This window comes from Gracilinanus agilis, chromosome 1, assembly GCF_016433145.1.
Source record: "Gracilinanus agilis isolate LMUSP501 chromosome 1, AgileGrace, whole genome shotgun sequence".
NCBI lineage: Eukaryota > Metazoa > Chordata > Mammalia > Didelphimorphia > Didelphidae > Gracilinanus > Gracilinanus agilis.
The window spans coordinates 761,785,306-761,804,334 of record NC_058130.1 but is presented as its reverse complement, the minus strand read 5'-3'; positions in this window follow the sequence as shown (position 1 = coordinate 761,804,334).

The following is a 19,029-nucleotide window of genomic DNA, read 5'->3' as shown; positions in this document are numbered from 1 at the left end:
TCTCTCTTTCTTTCTTTCTTTCTTTCTTTCTTTCTCTCTTTCTCTCTTTTTCTCTTTCACTCTCTCTTTCTTCTTCCTTCTTTTCTTTCTTCCTTTCTCTCATTCTGTATGAAAGTATGCATGAATAGTTATTTGAGTTATATTTATATATGTATGTGTATACATACATACACAGATATATAAAACACTGCCTTGAATTGGTAGAGGTGCTTCTCTCCTATATAATGCACACACATAAATACATACATTATATAATATAGAATATGCATATACATATATGAACATGCAGATGTGTTATATAGGGCATTTATAATATATAATATAGTATATACATATAACATGTCTTTATACATAGATCTATATATAATATTCATAAATAGATTATAGCATAGTATTTACTACATGGGAGATACTTCTAAGCACTCTGAATATACTACCTCATTTGATTCTCAGAACAACCCTGATGGGTAGGTCCTATTATTTTTCTGATTTTATGCATGAGGAAATTGAGGCAAAGAGAGATTAAATGACTTGCCTAGGGTTACACTGCTAGGAAAGGGTCTGAGTCTGGACTTGAACTCAAGTTTTCATGGTGCCAGACCCAGAGTTCTATCCACTGCACCATCTAGCTACAGAATTGCCTGGGCACTGTGAGATTATATAATTTACCAAGGGTCACATAATTAGAATGTGTCAGGTATAGAACTCGAGTCTTTATCTACTATATCTTACTGTCTCTTTAGAGAGGAAATAAGACAAGGGTGCCTCAAGATCAATTCTCTTCAATATGCCAAAATTCCATTCATTCCCTACATTTGAATCAGATGAAATTTAGCAGAAGTCTTCTGTCCCTCAAGAGAATTCATGTCTAAACTTAACCAGGATACTTGCCTGTTTCAATAATTTGATGCTCTATAATATCCTCCAGGTGGGCAATGCCTTCTCTGATACTATTCACAGCCCTAAAGTTGTAGAGGTCACAGAGATGTCCACATAGACTTTGGCCAGAAATTCTTCACCTTCCGGTGGTCCAACCATCATGAGCCACCAGAAGTTGAACTAGGCTGCTGAGCCCCTAGTCCCATATTTTCTAGTTTAGTAGCACCTGCCCACGTTTGTATCTATTGTGTAATCAGACCTGTCTCATTGTGTTGTGCTTCTAAAGGGATTGACATTACTTCTGAGACTTGTGGGTAGATGCAGTATAACTAACCCAAAGAGATCATGGGAAATTGAGTTCCTGTGTGAAAGAATGTTGACTTCAACAATAGAAAACATCTGCTTGACTTGCACTATGTTCTATCCAGAACTCTATAACCATGTCCTGATAATAATATGTTCTTCAGTCTCCTCACTTACTACTGCCCTTTCAAAGAATTATCCTACCCCTCCCATTAGTCTTTCAACATCGTGCTCTCCCCACCCAGTTTGTCTTTTGTTTTCTCTATCCATTTGGGAGATTATAAATTGGTTAGCCATTCTCTGCTTGATTGGGGAATTTGGAAACTGCTTGCCCTTAGTCTCCTCTTGTGACCCCAAATAAAAATAATAATAATTAATGTCCTTGCCTGAGCAAGAAAAATTTAGAGGATAGTAGATTCATTAACAACATTGATGCTGAGAATCTAAATGGTATGGTAGAGAAGACACTGGAGTTGCAGTCAGAAGGGACCTGAGTTCAAATTCCAAAATAGTTATATGACCCTAGGAAAAATATCTCTGTAAAAATGGAAATTAATATATAGTCACTTTAAATATCATATTTTATAAGATTCATTAATAATATTAATTTATTAATAATATTAATACTCACTAGAAGTAAAGGAATAAAAAGGTATTCATCTAACAAAAGAAAAACACATGCCCATGGCTATTCTACCTGTCCCATATTCACAGCTGCCCTCATAGGAGGGAAAGAGAGATAGATATGGAAATCCACCAAATTTATCTCCTGTCTATGTCAGCATGTAACAACAGGAAGTCAGTCGGCTCCTGGGTAATGTAGTTCAAAGGTACAAAATTTCCAATTATACACCTCTCTGGTGTGAATGAATTTCATTGTTTAAATGGTAAAGTTAGAGATGACCAACAAAGTCCCTTCCAACTCTAAATCGACAAAATTTTGATCTAGTCTTCAACTTTAGTCAACTCCTCACCACCATGAGATTCCAGAGCAAGACTTTAGTGGGAAGATTAAAATATTTACCCTGGTTCCTTTCAACGGTGGCATCATGGTATAGTTTAAAAAACAAACAAACCAACAACAAACCTCAAAATACTTGGTTTTAAGTCACACGAGCCACTTAACCTCAATGTTCTGAGTCACTTACTAAAGATTTCAAATTGTAGTAATGGCTGGTGATCTCTATGAATAAGAGTGTCCTCACCTGAACATTCCCTCCGACAATGAAGTCATTGGGTAGTGTCTTGTTCCTACCTTTATTTTTCCTGTTTTTAAATTGAGACACATCCCTTCCATCCTTTTGTGGCAATGGTCAATAAGGAACTGTTGGCCACACTCTTCACTAGTTTGTTGACGATTTTTCTTCTACCCAGATGTCTTGTTGAGCCTGGTAATGTTTAGGGTCCATTCTCTTGCTGATTTAAATTGATATTGTGGAAATAACCCTGGGACAAAAGCCAGGAGACCTGGACTCTGCTCTTGGTTGTGCCAATAACAACCGGAGGCAAGTCACTTTAACCTCATAGATCTTCATTTCTTCCTTTGTGTAAACTGCACCTACCTTGAGATGGAAATGTGTGCAGATGCTTTAAAATGCAGACTCAGTATCATTCTCAGGTCTGGGCACAATTGTGACCTCTTCTCTGTGTGTTCTTTAAAACATCTCCTTGTTCCCTGTGGGATATGCTATTTGATCTAAAGTCTTTTCTGAGAACTGAAATGACTGAGTAAATGAACACATGAATGGACAGAAAGTCAAAAATTACTTTATTCCTTCCATTGTGCTAAGTAGTGGAGATATGAATCCTAAAGTTCCTGTCCTCAAGGAGCTTAGATTCTTTTTTTTTTTTTTAATTTTAAACCCTTAACTTCTGTGTATTGACTTATAGGTGGAAGATTGGTATGGGTAGGCAATGGGGATCAAGTGACTTGCCCAGGGTCACACAGCTGGGAAGTGTCTGAGGCCGGATTTGAACCTAAGACCTCCTGTCTCTAGGCGTGGCTCTCAATCCACTGAGCTACCCAGCTGCCCCCTCAAGGAACTTAGATTCTAATGAAGGTGAATATCCTGGTGACATGGTATGAAGATGACTGGATGACTGAGATCAGTGAGAAATAATGAGTGCTCACAATTTGAGACAACTTCAAGATATAGTTTTGATAATGGAGTAGCAGTTTCTTGGGAGTCACGGCAGGAAGACACCATATTTTGGTAGAGTGCTTGTTTGGCAGTCAGGGGCACCAAGGTTCAAATCCTGTCTCTGCCAGTTACTAGCTGCGTGGTCCTAAACAAGTTTCTTAAGCTCTTTCTGGGCCTCAGTTTCTCCATCTGTAAAAGAACATAATAGAACCTCTATTATCCATTTCACAGTTTTCTGTGAAGCTCTATTTAGGTTGTGTGTGCTAAAGTGCTTTACAAAACACTCCAAATCACATAAACATGAGCTATTATTTTACTGGGCAGAATCAAGATATCAGAAGACTGGCTACTCAGGGACTCATTGAGTGATCTCTTTAGCTTCCCTAACCAGTTGTTTCCTCATCTACATACTGAGATTGATAATGGTGCTTGCTTCTCTACCTTTCAGGTTACAGATGTAAAAACACTTTGAAAAGCCCAATGTGTTACATAGATATTAGGCAGTAGTGTTACTGTTCTTGATGATGGTGTCTGGGAATATAATGGATTTCCAGGTCCAAAAAAAGTTCATCAGATTTAGGAATCTGGGGCTCTTTTGCTATTTCTGAAAAGGAGTTATGTTTCTCACAGTTTAAGTGATGTAGTCCCTTCTGTGTAGGAAAGGTGCTGCCCATCACAGTGGCACTGGGGCTAGTAGAGAAAGGATTTGTAGTCAAGTCCAGGTGCTTCTACGTCTGTGATAGTGAACCTAAGGCACACATGCCAGAAAGGGCATATACAGAGTGCTTTTGTGGGCACATGTGGTCCCCCACCAGAGTTCCTCACTAGAAAGGCAGAGGATTGTGCCTGATGACATTTTTTCACATCACCTGCCCCTCTGCCCAGCAACCCAGTGGGAGTGCAATAGGGGGTAAGGTGGGTGGTTCACAGGTAGCAGAGCTGAAGGGGAGTGGAACACTCTGGCCACCTGCATTTAAGACAACCATCACTTTACCTGGTCCTCTGCCCAGCACCCCAATGGAAGTGCTTTCTCCCTCCCTCATGTAGGGTAGAGTGGCAGGAAGAGGAGGGCTTGGCACTCAGTCTAGAGTAGAGTGGGGTACATGGTCTGGGGGGGGGCAGGCAGGGCACCCACTCTCTAAAAGGTTCCTCATCACTGTTCGAGGTCAACAAGTCAGTAGGTACACATCAAGTGCTTATTTTGTGATACTATGTTAGATACTGAGAATTTACAAATGAGCTAAAGATAGGCAGCCCTTGCTTCAAGGAGTTGACACTAATGAAGGAAGATAACACATAACAGGTCTTTTCCAACTTAGAGATTCTTTAATTATTTAGAATTCAATTCCCTCCAACCTCGATAGAGAATTGTTGTTCATCCTTCGTTTTCAAACAGGAACAGTTGCATCATGGTGTGATGTCTTGACTTGTGTGTGAATTAAATTTAAATGCGGTAGAGTTTTAAAAAGTCATCAGCCTTGTGGGGCAGCTGGGTAGCTCAGTGGATTGAGAGCCAGGCCTAGAGACAGGAGGTCCTAGGTTCAAATCCGGCCTCAGACACTTCCCAGCTGTGTGACTCTGGGCAAGTCACTTGACCCCCATTGCCTACCCTCACCAATCTTCCACCTATAAGTCAATACACAGAAGTTAAGGGTTTAAAATTAAAAAAAAAAAAAAAAAAAAAAAAGTCATCAGCCTTACTCTATCTTCCAGGGCCATAGAAGTCCACTGGCAAGACAAAATTTAGGATGATGGGCAATGGGCCAAGATGCAGTGGATGACCTTGGTGTCTTCTATGTCAGACCAAGCTTTAAGCGCTGAGCCTTTGGAACAAAGTAGAAATGTAACATCACTTTTCCTGCTTATGTTTATGATCTCAGTGGAATATAAATGTTTTGAAGGCCAGAACTCTTTTTATCTTGTGCCCAATGCTCATAGAGTCTTTAGGGAAGACAGACTTTTGAAAGGACATTCCTTTTTGTCTCTTCAAACAGAGGCTGGAATAACATGGATGGTTGGTGAATTTCTAACCTTTTCTAAGATTCCATTTGGGTTGAGTAGCCATAATCGACTACCTATGGAAGGTGGTGGCAAACAGAGAGCAGAGTCCAATTGCAAGAAGATTCAGTAATTTTGGAGACATCAAACCTGATCTTAGCTATTTATATATACCTTCTTTAAAAGGCTAGAGCAGTGATAGGCAAACTATGGCCCGTGAGCCAGATGCGCCCCCTGAAATGTTCTATCAGGCTGAGTGACATTATTCCTAATCTGATGAATACAATGAGCAGGATACAACACAATGAAACTTCAAAAGAGTTGCCTTAGAAACAGACTGACAGATGAGCATTTCCTTTCCTTTGGCCCCCTCTTTAAAAAGTTTGCCCATCATTGGTTTAGAGGAAAAGCAAAAAAAAAAAAAAAAAAAAAAAAAAAAAAAAAAAAAAAAAGTCCTCATTCAACCAGAAAATTGGAGATATCTTGATTCTTGACTTCTTATATTCACTGCTTGAGAGGTCCCTTTGGAGTTTCTTTTCAGGAATATGGATTATATATAATAAAGCCTTTTTAGAGGATAGGGATGAGACCTGTGATCTCACTAGCACAGGGAACTCCCAGATGGGCAAATTCTCTCTAGCAGTGCAAGTCGACACCTTCTCTAAAACTCAGTCTTAGAGAATTGCCTACAACATTGAGAGAATAACTAAATTACTCAATCACACAGCTAGTATGTGACAGAAGCAAGACTTGAATTTGAACCCAGGGCTTCCTGGATGAGGCAAAACCTTTATCCACTGAACCATGGCTCACTCTTTTTTAGGGGGTTGGGGGTGTGTGGGAAAGGCATTTTAACTATTACTCAGAATCTCATTTGTGTCTACTTCATGAGAACAACTGAGATTTGAATAAGGGAATTTGTATAAAGGATGACATTGGAGAGATTTAAGTCTTGGAAAGAAATTGAACTGATCATCAATGTCTAGTCTATATGGTCTATCAGATTTGAAGATTGTCCAAATTACTAGAGGGAGATCCCCCCTCCTCTTCCAGAATTTTGGGTGGCCCCTGTAGTGAAAGACTTATAAAAGCTTATGGACAAGAGTTTCACAGAATGGGAAGGCATGATAGCTTGCAGTCTGTATTATGGGAGGAATTATCCACATGGAGGAGATCCCAAATCCATCAAAGCATCAAACTAATGAGAACGTGGACGATTGTGATGGCATGTGTTCACATACAGTGTTCGGAGGGGTCTTGGGCTGAATTTTCCATTCCTTAGTGTGTTGTTCTCCCCATCTAAGAAGAAGCTTACTGTAACTGTAATGATAACACCAATAATGTTGACAGTGCTTTAAGTACTTTCAGAGCTAATATCTCTTTTGAGCCTCATGGAAAGCCAATTTGACTATGAGCTCCTGGATGACAAGAACTATGTCTTTCTCTTGTTATTCATCTTTGTATCTCCAGTGCCTTTTGTGTAGTAAACAAAGAATAGTGCTTTGTATACCATAGATATTTCTAAATGTTCAGGTCCTGTCTGAGGTCTGTTTTCTGTCCATCAGTCCATCCCTGTCTCTCTGACACTGAAATTATAACAATGGAATGCCCAGCCTCTCCATCCATCAATTATCAAAGGGACCAGCTCATCTTCCTTTTCACTTGGACATTTCTTCAATGACATTCTTCACACTAGAATTTCTCATTTGTGATATGTTCCAGCATAATCTCTCCATTCATGCACCTCTCCTTTTCCTTTGGGCGATTCTCACTTTCAATTATTCAGACCAGTGTTCTGTGGCTTCTGGCCATAAAATAAATGTTAAATTCAGTTAAATGGAGATCAATCAAACAACCACTATGTGTTAAGCTCCTACTGTGTGCCAGGCCCATTTCTAGGCACTGAAGTTATGAAGACAAAAATAAGATGTTGGCTGTGTTCCCAGAGCTTCTCGTTGAATCCAAGAATCTCAGGCTTGGAAAGGATGACTCACTTTTAGTTGGAGAATGATTCCCCTCTGTAACATCTCCAACAAAGGGCCATCTTTGCTTGAAAAAGTCCAGTGAGGAGCAAGCAGCCCATTTCATTGCCATAGAATCTGACTGTTAGAAAGATTCTCTCTTTTCCATGTTTTGGTGGGGTCCAATAACTACTCCACATGCATATGGAACACGAGCTATAAATGAGCTGCTAAGTTCCTTTCCATGGGAAGCATAGTTAACAGCTGAGGGCACCTGGACTCCAACCCATTTCTCTTGACTCCAGACCCAACGTCATCACAAATGCCACCTCCTCCATGAGGCTTTTTTTTTTAAACCCTTGTACTTCGGTGTATTGTCTCATAGGTGGAAGATTGGTAAGGGTGGGCAATGGGGGTCAAGTGACTTGCCCAGGGTCACACAGTTGGGAAGTATCTAAGGCCAGATTTGAACCCAGGACCTCCCGTCTCTAGGCCTGACTCTCACTCCACTGAGCTACCCAGCTGCCCCTCCATGAGGCTTTTTATTGATCCTTCCGGTGACTACTGACTCCACTTATAAAATAATCTTGGAAGTATTTGTGTAAGAGGAAGCCCAGATATTGCAGAGCCAGGAAGTCCTGAGTTCTATTCCTGCCTCTGACCCATTCTGGCTGTGTAATCCTCATTAGATCATTTAATCTTTCAGTGTACAGGCCACTCTCTAAGTCTAGAAGTTTTAAAGAAGGTGCTTACCTAGTGCCTAGAAAATGTTTCTTTATCCAGGAGTGTTCTGAAATTGTGAGTTCGGTCACCAGACTTCCATTTTTCATATAATGATATGCATGCGTAGTTCCCTTCCTCTCCCAAACCCTGGTAAAATCTAAAGTCATTTAGGGGAGAGAATGTTTCAGTTTTGCCTTTGTTTCCTAGCACATAGTAGGTGATTAATGAATACTTATTGGTTATTTAATTATTTCTTACCATACCATAAGCAAGGCATCAGAGTACAGCAAAAAGAACTGACCCTGAAGATAGAGGGCCGTGGTTGATTCCCACCTCTGAGATTTACTATTCGTAGGACATTGGAGTAGTCTCTTAATTGCCCCGTGCCTCAGTTTCCCCATCTGTAAAATGAGGGATAGTTGCATTTGATGACATCTGAGGTTCCTTTCAAATCTAGCTCTAGGACCCCAAATGTTTTTTTGGGGGGACTTTCTACTGAGAAGCAAGAGACTAGATATAATAGCATATCTACTGTTGAGAAAGGAAAATTCCAGAAAAGATAAATGGATATGTCGACATTTTCACCAAATAGTTAAAGCTTCCCCCCATCCACTGAGCCAGATGGCTTGGCTTGAGCAGGCCCGGAAGTGGATTGGATCTGATTGTTCTCTCCTTCCCCGCCCTTGACACCCCCCCCCCCCATTTCCATCCCCCCTTGAATCCATAACTTAAGTGAGCACGGCCATAAAGCCACTAATAAAAACATCCCCATGTGCTCTATTTACCCAGCTGTGTATCTGAGAATCTCAACCTGACATTTTTAATACTTTTTTTTTGGTCTTTTGCAATGTGCATTCACTAGCCCAGAGGGGAGGGTGACATGGCTAAAACAAACCACACACGGTCTATTGAGGTGTGTCATTACTGCACTAAAAAAGGATTCTGGTTTTTTTTTTTTTCATCCTGAAGAGCACAAAGAGCCCCAGTAGGGTGGGAAGCTGGCACTAAGCCAGTTGATTGCTGAAGAGTGACCAGGTCTAGAGAGATCAAGGCAGTGAAGCAGTCAACTGAAGCCCATTGACTCAATCCCAAGGCAAATAGAGCTGAAGACTTTGACTGGAGGGATTTTTCCTAGTAAAGTTAGGAGGAGCAGCCCTCACTAGAAAACTTTGTCCAAAAGCCACCTTGATTGGATAGAAGGCAAGATTGCTTTTTCTCCCCTTTTTTCCACCTTGAACAAGTCATTTATCTCCTCTAGTCCTTAGTTTCTTCATTTATGTGGACAAGTAGGTGGCACGTGGATAGAGTGATGGTCCTGGAGTTAGGAAGACCCGTCCTTCTAAATTCAAATCTGGACTGAGACACTTTCTAGCTATGTGTGACTCTGAGTAAGTCACTTACCCCTGTTTGCCTCAGTTTCCTCATCTGTCAAATGAGCCAGAGAAGGAAATATCAAACCATTCTAGTACTTTTGATAAGAAAACTCCAAATGGGATCACACAGAATTGGATGGGACTGAAATGATTGAATAACAACATTCTTCATGTGTAGTATGAGAGAGTTACAATGAATAGTCTTTAAGGTCCCTTACAGCCTGGTAAATGTTTGGCTAATTTTGAAGGACAGTATAGATGCAAACTATTATCATTAGTAGAATAGTTGGATAGTCCTTCACTTCTTTCACTTATAACATGATGGGGTAGGATTGCTGTTTACAGAACTTAACTCTCCTTATCCAAAAAGAAAAGGGCTTGACTAGATCTGGGGTCTTTTCCACCTCTCGAACAAGGCTTATAGCTTTAAAGCTGGTTGGAAACTTAAGGGCTGCTGAGTTCAATTGTTCTCATTTTTATTGTTTCAAGTTGTTTTAAATTCTTTATAATTGCATTTAAGATTTTCTTGGCAAAGATATTAGAATGATTTGTCATTTCCTTCTCCAGCTCATTTGACAGATAAGGAAACAGGCAAATAAAGTTAAGTGACTTGTCCAGGGTCACACAGGTAGGACATGTCTGAGGCTCGTTTTGAACTCGTGAATCTTCCTGGTTCTAAGCTTAGTCCTTTATCCATTGCACCATCTAAGTGCTCATTATACATATGAAAAAACTTATGAGACTTGCCCAGGGTCATACAGTTAATAAGTATCAGATGTAAGAGTCTAACCCAAGACTTCTTGATGCTCAGTCCAACCCTCCATCCTCTTTCCCAGAGCTGTCAAACCTCTGGCACAGTAGATGCAAAAACTCCAGAGTGTGTACGAATCAGATTAAAAAGTAATTGAGAAATGTTTAACAAAATAAATAAAAATACAATACAATATATATGTTTTTAATTTTTGGTTTTAAAAGTCAAATGACATCATTACATCTTCTATTGTTAGATATATTTTTATTTCTTCCTGTCCTAAAGGTCCTTGAAGGAGAAGACTGGAGTTTGCAATCCCAACCAGGCAAAACTCGTAGTGTAATAAACCTTTCTAGTGATGTGTCATCAGGACCCTTTCATCTCTCTTCTAATTGTTTTTTCCTTACCAGGAAAATGTAAATTCTTTGAAGTCAGGCTCTATGTCCTCTGCATCTCTTCCAGCTCTTGGCATGGGGTCCGCCATATATTAAGTACTTAAATGATTCGTATGGGTCCATGTGGCCCACCCACCACCTCCCAGATATAACACTGATTTACAAAATTTCAAGGAATGTATTTAATAAAGGCGGTCATACCAAAGACTCTTAATCCCCAAGATACATGGAATCAAGTGCTTTGAAAACATAGAGATGTAGAAGAGGAAATAAAGACTATAGAGCACAGATCCTCCCCATCCTCCTGTCTGCTACTGGTATTGTCCTGAGGATCTTTTCTTTCAGTGAGCCTGCAGAGAATGGATACAAAATCCCAATGGACTGTGATTGTTCACTTGTGGTTGTTCAGTAACCTTGGCTGGGGTTTTCTTGGCAAAGATACATTTTCTTCTTCGGGTCATTTTACAGACAGGGAAACAGAGGCAAGCAAGGTTAAGTGCTCTGCCCAGGTTCACGCCTCTAGATAGTGTCTGAGGCCAGATTTGAATCCAGGAAGAATCTAGTGTACCATCAACAACAACAAAAAGGATTTCTCCACCTGGGCAATAATCTGCAGCACATTAAACATAAAAGAATAATAATGGGATAGTAACCTGTCAGGGGATTATTTCTCACTAATCCCATCAAACAAAATGAAAATGTCATGATAATGAAAACAATAACAATATCATCTTATCTCCTACTAGAATTATGCTTTCAATAAGCTTACAGAATATGAGCTCATGTCTCACTCCTTCTAATCACTTCCAAAGAGGAGCCATATCAACTTCTTAGCTCAAAGGCCATAGAACTTAAAACATAAAAAGAATAATGAGTAAAGATTGACTGATCTCAGGATCATTTTTACCTGAACTTCATCAAAAAAGATGAGGAGAATGACATGGTTATTAGTAATAATAATAACAATAATAATACTTCTTGAAATAAGGGTATTATCAAATGCAAAATTGTTGTCCAACTATAACATTTATTCATTAACATTTAGTAACTTTCTTCTTTTTTTATTTTTTAAATTTTTTTAAACCTTAACTTCTGTGTATTGGCTCCTAGGCAGAAGAGTGTTATGGGTAGGCAATGGGGGTCAAATGATTCTTTTTTTTTATATAGAAAACTCTTACCTTCTATCTTACAATTGATAATGAATATTGATTCCAAAGCAGAAGAATAGTCAGGGCTAGATAATTGGGGTTAAGAGACTTGCCCAGGTCCCAGAGCCATGAAATGTTTGAGGCTATCTTTGAACCCAGGACCTGCAGACTCCAGGATTAGCTCTATATTCCCTGAACCACCTCACTGCCCAAAACTGAGTAACTTTCCAATAAATGTTGTTACGCCAAATACTTAGGCAATCTCCAAACTATATGGAGTGAGAAGCTTTCAAATATAGAGACATAGCCAAAGACTATCCTAAGTGGGAAGAGGAAGTGGTACCTCTCGTCCCCATTCTCCTGTCTGCAGCTGGAGTTGTCTTAAGGGTGCTTTTAGTGACTGTTCAGAGGATGCTGTTGCATCTCAATATTTTTGTTGATTTATAAAAAAGCACCACTTTATCCGCTCAAGTATCCACTGCCAGAACTTAAACACACAAGTCTCTCTGCTCAGGACCATTCCTACTTCAAATTTATTGACCAAGATAAATAGAAATAAATGATAGAAACAATGGCTATTAGACCCATTTCTTCAAGGATGGATGCTTTTTTTATTCTCAAAGATATCTTGTGAGTTTATTGTTACAGGCCTTAAAATCTTTACTTTACAGACAATTAAATCGAGGCTCAAATAATTTATATGATTGGCTGATGGACACATATCTAGAAAGTGTTGGCCTTAAGACTTCGTCAGGTCTTTTGTCTTCCAAATCTACATTTTTACCACCAAGCAGAATACTGCAAAACCCAATCATTTCTGTTTGAGTCAGAGAGCAGAAGTTCCTATGATGAAAATTGTTGAACGTGTGCTTTTGGAGGGACACGAGATTAGACATTTTCTCCTTCTGGTTACCTTAAAGAATTTCTCTCTTGGGTAAAGTGCACTCCAGGGGCTTCTACATTATCTAAATGGATTCCATTTTTAGTCTTTTTTCTAGATCTCCTCTATCATTTAGCACACTTCCAGGACCTTCAGTTGAGAGGTAGTTTGGAGCATGCACTCTTTGTTGTTCCTTGCACACAACATCCAATCCTTTAATAAACCATTTATTAAGCACCCACTATATATCAGACACCTGTGGAGTGATTGTTTGGCTGCTGTCCATTGTACTCAAAGAGGACCAAAAGGACCATCACTGGTGATGTCTTTTGACTTGCTCCTAAACTCAATTTAAGTGAGACCAAGTAGCACAGAGTCATTAGACTCACTCTCTCCTCCAGAGCTTTTGAGGTCCAGCACCAGGATAAAAGGCAGGATGACTAGAGATGGCCCTGGATGTAGCTGGATAACTTCATGGTCTTTAATGTTGGTGTCTGCTTCCACTGCCTTCATGGCTGTTGGAACAAATTATTCTCATCCACCCCTTCTGCTGGAGGAAGTCTTCACATGCCTGGAGTAGACACTGCTCCGAGGCACCAATAGCTTGAGACCTATTGGTTGCCCTCATCCTGGTTTAGCTCACTAAAATGGTTTCCTGGAGTACAGCCACTGCGCATGCTACAGCTTTGGAGCCACAAGTGGACGTCAAAGGAAGAAAGCAACCCAGAAAAGGGCTCGCCAAAACTTCACCCCAGAGATGCTAGTCTTTTCTGAACACCACATACACCACTAAGCAATTGGGGTGCCAAGGAAGGCAAAAGGCAGTCTCTGCCCTCAAGGAGCTCATAACCTAATGGGGAGGAGATAACATGTGAATAACTACGTAGAAACAAGATAAATAAATAATAAAAACAAAAAAGGATAAATAGGAAATAATCTACAGAATTAAGAAGGATTAGGAAAAGTTTCACTTTAGAAGAGGCTATTTTAGCTGGGACATGAAAGAAATCCAAGAAGCCAGGGCGCTTACCTTCTATCTTCTTCTACCTTGGTTCCAAGATAGAAGAATAAATAACAAGGACTAGATAATGGAGGTTAAGTGACTTACCCAGGGCCACACTACTAGGAAGTGTTTGAGGCTCTATTTGAACCCAGGACTTCAGGCTGGACTCTCTATCCACTGAGCCCCCCCCACCCCAGCTGCCCCAACATTTAGTAATTTTCCAATAAATGTTATATCTCATGCTTGGAGGCTGGCCAGCAAAAATGCAGCTACTCTTAAAAGAGGTCTCCTATTAGGTAAGTGTGTATATCTTTCTTTCTTTTGATTTTATCTGATCCAGGATCTACCTCCACAGAGAATCAAGGATAACCTACCAGCTAGACTACAAATGGTGCTTTTTGAGTTCAATAAGTCAATGATAATAAAAATGTTATTCCGTGGTAGGCATTATGTTACACACTTTGCAAATATTATCTCATTTGACCCTTTAGACAACTCTGGCTACCCTTAGTATCCCTGTTTTAGAACCAAGGAAATTGAGGCTGACAGTGGTTAAATGACTTGTCTAAGGTCACACAAATTGTCTAGGTCACTATAAGTACCTAAAACTGGATTTGAAATCCGGTCTTCCTATCTGTTCACTGCACTGCTTAGCTGCCAGAAATAAGCTTATTATTATAAACATTTATTAAATGTTTTGGGTATATGAAGAAAAGCAAAAGGGTAGTTCCTGTTCTCAAATGACTTACAGTCTAAGAGGGGGAGACAGCAGATGAGTAGCTCGTATAAGCAAGTTATAGACTGAAGTGATTGGAAATCATTTCTGGAAGGCATGGGAATCTGGAAAGGCTCCCTTGAGAAGGTGAGATTTAAGCAGGGGTTTGAAGGGAGCCAAAGAAGGCAGGAGGGGAAGATGAGGAAGGAGGGGGTTTCAGACACGGGTGACAATAAAGAATCCAGATATCAGAGGGATACACAGTGAGGGAAGCAGTTACATTATCAGGGGCTCAAAGGATCTGGGAGTGGTATTGATTTTTAGGAAAAAGCAGAGATAAATTTGTTGTCTTCATTGTTGTTTGGTTGTTTTGTAGTTGTATTCGGCTCTCTGTGACCCTATTTGGAGTTTTCTTGGCAAAGATATTGGAGTGTTTGCTATTTCCTTCTCCAGCTCATTTGACAGATGAGGAAACTGAGGCAAATAAGTTAAGTGACTTTCCCAGGGACACCCAGCTAGTACGTTTCTGAGGCCGGATTTGAACTCAGGATGATGAGTCTTCCAGACTCCAGGCTTGGTGTTCTACCCATTGTGCAACCTGGCTGCCCTAGGAAAATTCAAGGACCTACTAAATCCAAATCGTTTTTGGTCTACCTTAGAATCCACCTTAATTATGACAACAGACACAACAACACATTTACAAAGCTAGAAGGGTTATCTAAGTTTATCTAATTTGATCCTGTCATGCTACAGGTAAGGAAACTGAGGCACAGAGGTGTTAACCGACTTAGAGCCTCAGGATTATAGCTGGAATGGTCTCTAAGGCAATCTGGCCCCACTCTATTTCACAGAGGAGGAGCTGAGGTCCAGGTACATTATGATTTAGGAGAATAGATATAAAGTTGGAAAAGATCTCCTTCAGAGAGTATCTAGTCCAAACTCTTTATTTGGTATGTGTGAAAACTAAGGACAAGAGAAAGAAAGTGCCCTGCCCAAATTTGGAGGAATGGTGACTGGCAGAGCTGAGATTTGAACCCAGGGCTTTTTTTCCCACTATGCCACAGTGCCTTTGGCTAGTTACATCTAGGGGTATTCTTTGTTATTGTTGTGTCTGATTCTTTGGGGTTTTCTTGGCAAAGATTGGTTTAACAGCCCATTTTACAGATAAGGAAACTGAGGCAAATAAGCATTCAGAAGATTGGAAAAGCAGTTTGTGTCTAGCGACTGCCTTTGATGGGCAGTTGTGTGGCACCGTGGATAGCATATTGACTCCAGAGGAAAGCTCATTGCTTCTCCTTTCTAGGTCTCAGTTTCCTCATCTGTAAATTGAGGAAGTTGGACTAATTGCTTCAAGCTCTAGATCGGGGTTTCTTTGACCCCTGAAAAGGTATTACCAGGCACCTACCTTCTAGAAGCCTGGGCCAATGGGAAGCTGCCTCTCACCACTCTGCCGGGGGCTGATCTTTGGTGCCCAGTGGAGAGAGACATCATACCTCACAGGGAAAAACAGACAATGGCGTGTTTTCTCAGGCAGATATGTGTAAAGCGAAGCTCAGGATGTTCTCGGCCAGGGGCCAGATGTTTCACCCAGCAAAGGGACAAGGTGCTCAGAAGGCAAATGGCTAAGGTGACACAGTCTGCCTCTTTCCAATGTGCTCACAATTAAATTCCTTATAAATTGCATGAAGCGTGTCATTCCAGAAACCTGGGCGTCATCTCCCTCCCCTGGCCCCCGCCGAGCTTCCTCCTCCTCCTCCAGCACCTCTAAGGTGAGCCACGCAAATGCATCATTTCCAGACTCTTGGGGAAAATGCGATTGTTCTTTGTTTCTTTCAGACCTGCCTAGCCTGAAAATAGAAAGCCAAATCCTGTCAAGGTCCTGGCTGGTGTCCTCCTTCTGAATTGGATTCCCCCAAATGGAAGAAAGCACTCTCATGCTTGGAATCATTGAAATATTCAATTCACTAACAGAAAAGATCTGTTAGGAGTTTGTTGATGGACCTTCCCTTCTCCCTTCTTCCTCTTCCCTTCTTCTCTCTTTCCCCTCCTGGTTTCTCTTTTCCCTTTCCCTTCTCTTCCCCTCCCTTCTTCCCTCAATCCCCTTGCCTCTCCTCTCCTCTCAGTTTCCTGAAACTGTCCATTTCATCATTTCTTATGGCACCATAGAATTCCATTACATTCATTTACAAAATTGTTCAGCTATTCTTCAATAGACAGTCACCTCCTTAGACTCCAAGTTTGGGGCAATGGCTACTATAAAAGAAAGGGCTCTTCCATTGATCCCTTTGGGCTATTGTCATTGATCAGCTGTTTCAGTCATGACTCCAATTGGGGCTTTCTTGGCAAAGATACTGGAACGGTTTGTGATTTCTTTCTCCAGCCCATTTTACGGATGAGTAAACTGAGGCAACCTGAATTAAGTGACTTGTCCAGGGTCACATAGCTGGTAAATGTCTAACCATCATTCTTCAACAGATGGTCACCTCCTTGGATTCTAATTCTGGGGCAATGGCTACGATAAAAGAAGGGGCTCTTTCATTGATCCCTTTGGGATGTTGTTGTTTAGCTGTTTCAGTCATGACTCCATTTGAGGCTTTTTTAGTAAAGATACTGGAATGGTTTTTGATTTCTTTCTCCAGCCCATTTTACAGATGAGTAAACTGAGGCAAACTGAATTAAGTGACTTGTCCAGGATCACATAGCTAGTAAATATCTAAGGGTCATTCTTCAGCAGATGGTCACCTCCTTGGATTCTAATTCTGGGGCAATGGCTACGATAAAAGAAGGGGCTCTTCCATTGATCCCTTTGGGATGTTGTTGTTTAGCTGTTTCAGTCATGACTCCATTTGAGGCTTTTTTGGTAAAGATACTGGAATGGTTTGTGATTTCTTTCTCCAGCTCATTTTACAGATGACTAAATTGAGGCAAACTGAATTAAGTGACTTGTCCAGGGTCACATAGCCAATAAGTATCTAAGGTAAGATTTGAACTCAGGAAGATAAATCTTCCTGATTCTAAGCCCTGTGCTCTATCCACTGCACCACCTAGCTGCCCTTGGGGCATAAGCCTATACTAGAGATATTATTGTTTCCTTTTTACATTTGAGAGAACTGAGGCATAGCAAAAGAAAATGACTTGTTTATAGTAATGTGGCTTAGTACTCCCTAAAGCCAAGATTCAAGCTCAGTCCCCCGAATACCAATGCTAAATAGACATGATACAAATAGGAACTTATCCTTGCACTAAATGAGATAAGTTAAATATTATCCATTCCCTTTCAGACTCTGTCTACATAATAATGTAGCGTGTAGCATGTGTATATATGTAACATATATAAAACCCTTAACTTTCATCATAGAATCAATAGTGTATATTGGCTCCAAGAGAACTAGGCAACGGGGGTTAAGTGACTTGCCCAGGGTCACACAGTTAGAAATTGTCTGAAGTGAGATTCGAACCCAAGACTTCCATCTCTAGGCCTGGCTCTCTCTCCACTGAGCTACCTACCTAACTGTCTACTAACTTAATTTTAAAGAGTTTGTAAATACCAGCAACTATATAACATCTTTTTTTTCTTTAACCCTTTCTTTCTGTCTCAGTAACAACTCTTGAGACAGAAGGGCAAGGGCTTGCCCAGGGTCACACAGCTAGAAAGTGTCTAAGACCAGATTTGCACCCACAACCTCCCATCTCTAGGGCTTGCTCTCAATCCACTCAACTACCCAGTTGCCCCAAACATAGATATTAAAAAGTCCTTTCAAGTAAAGAGCTATGTTAGTCCGAAAGGATGAAGTCACCAGAATTAGAAACACTGGCCTTGCACTCATAGAATCATAGACTTGAGAGCTGGACAATCTCTCAGGTGACCACCTAAATCCAACTCACGTGATGTCTGACTGGAATAGTTCATCATTTTTTTCTCCAGCACATTTTACAGATGAGTAAACTGAGACAAACCAAATTAAGTGACTTGCCCAGGGTCACACAGCTAGTAAATGTCTAAGGGCCATTCTTTAGCAGATGGTCACTTCAGCCTCCACTTAAGGACTTCCAAGGAGGGGTGAGTCGGCCCACCTCGTGGACCCCATTCCACTTGGCGACATCGATAGGGAGTTTTTCTTGACTTCTAGCCTCTACTGGCTCTTTGTGACTTCTATTGCCTTCTGGGTTCTTTGTGACTTCTATTGCCTTCTGTGTTCTTTGATTTGGGACCAAATAGAGCAAAGAAATCCCTCTTCTACATGGTAGCCTTCAAATACTTGAAGATGTCCTCTCTGCGGCTTCTCTAGGTGAAAAATGCTTGATTCCTTTGATCAGTCTTACGATGTGGGCTCAAAGTTCATCAGCATCCTTGTTGTCTTCCCCTAGATATTCTGGTCTTACTGTTGCCCTTCATTAACTGTAGTTCCTTGAACTGAACACAATCATCCACCGGAGGTCTGGTGAGGGTAGGAGACAGCAGAACTCTTGTCTCCCTATTCCTGAAGGCAATGACCCTCTTAAAGGGGCCCAGGATTGATTTACCTTTTCCAAGAGTCATGTCTTGTGATTGAAGCCTAGTGAGCTTTCAGTCCATTATAACCCAAGATCTTAGCAGAACTACTGCTGTCTATCCTTCCTTTCCCAGTATCATACTTACTTATATTTCTAAAACCTTTATAGTCTCTGTTTTAGAATCAATACTATGTATTGCTTCCAAGGCAGAAAAGCAGTAAGGGCTAGACAAGTTAAGTGACTTGTCCAAGGTCACACAGTTAGG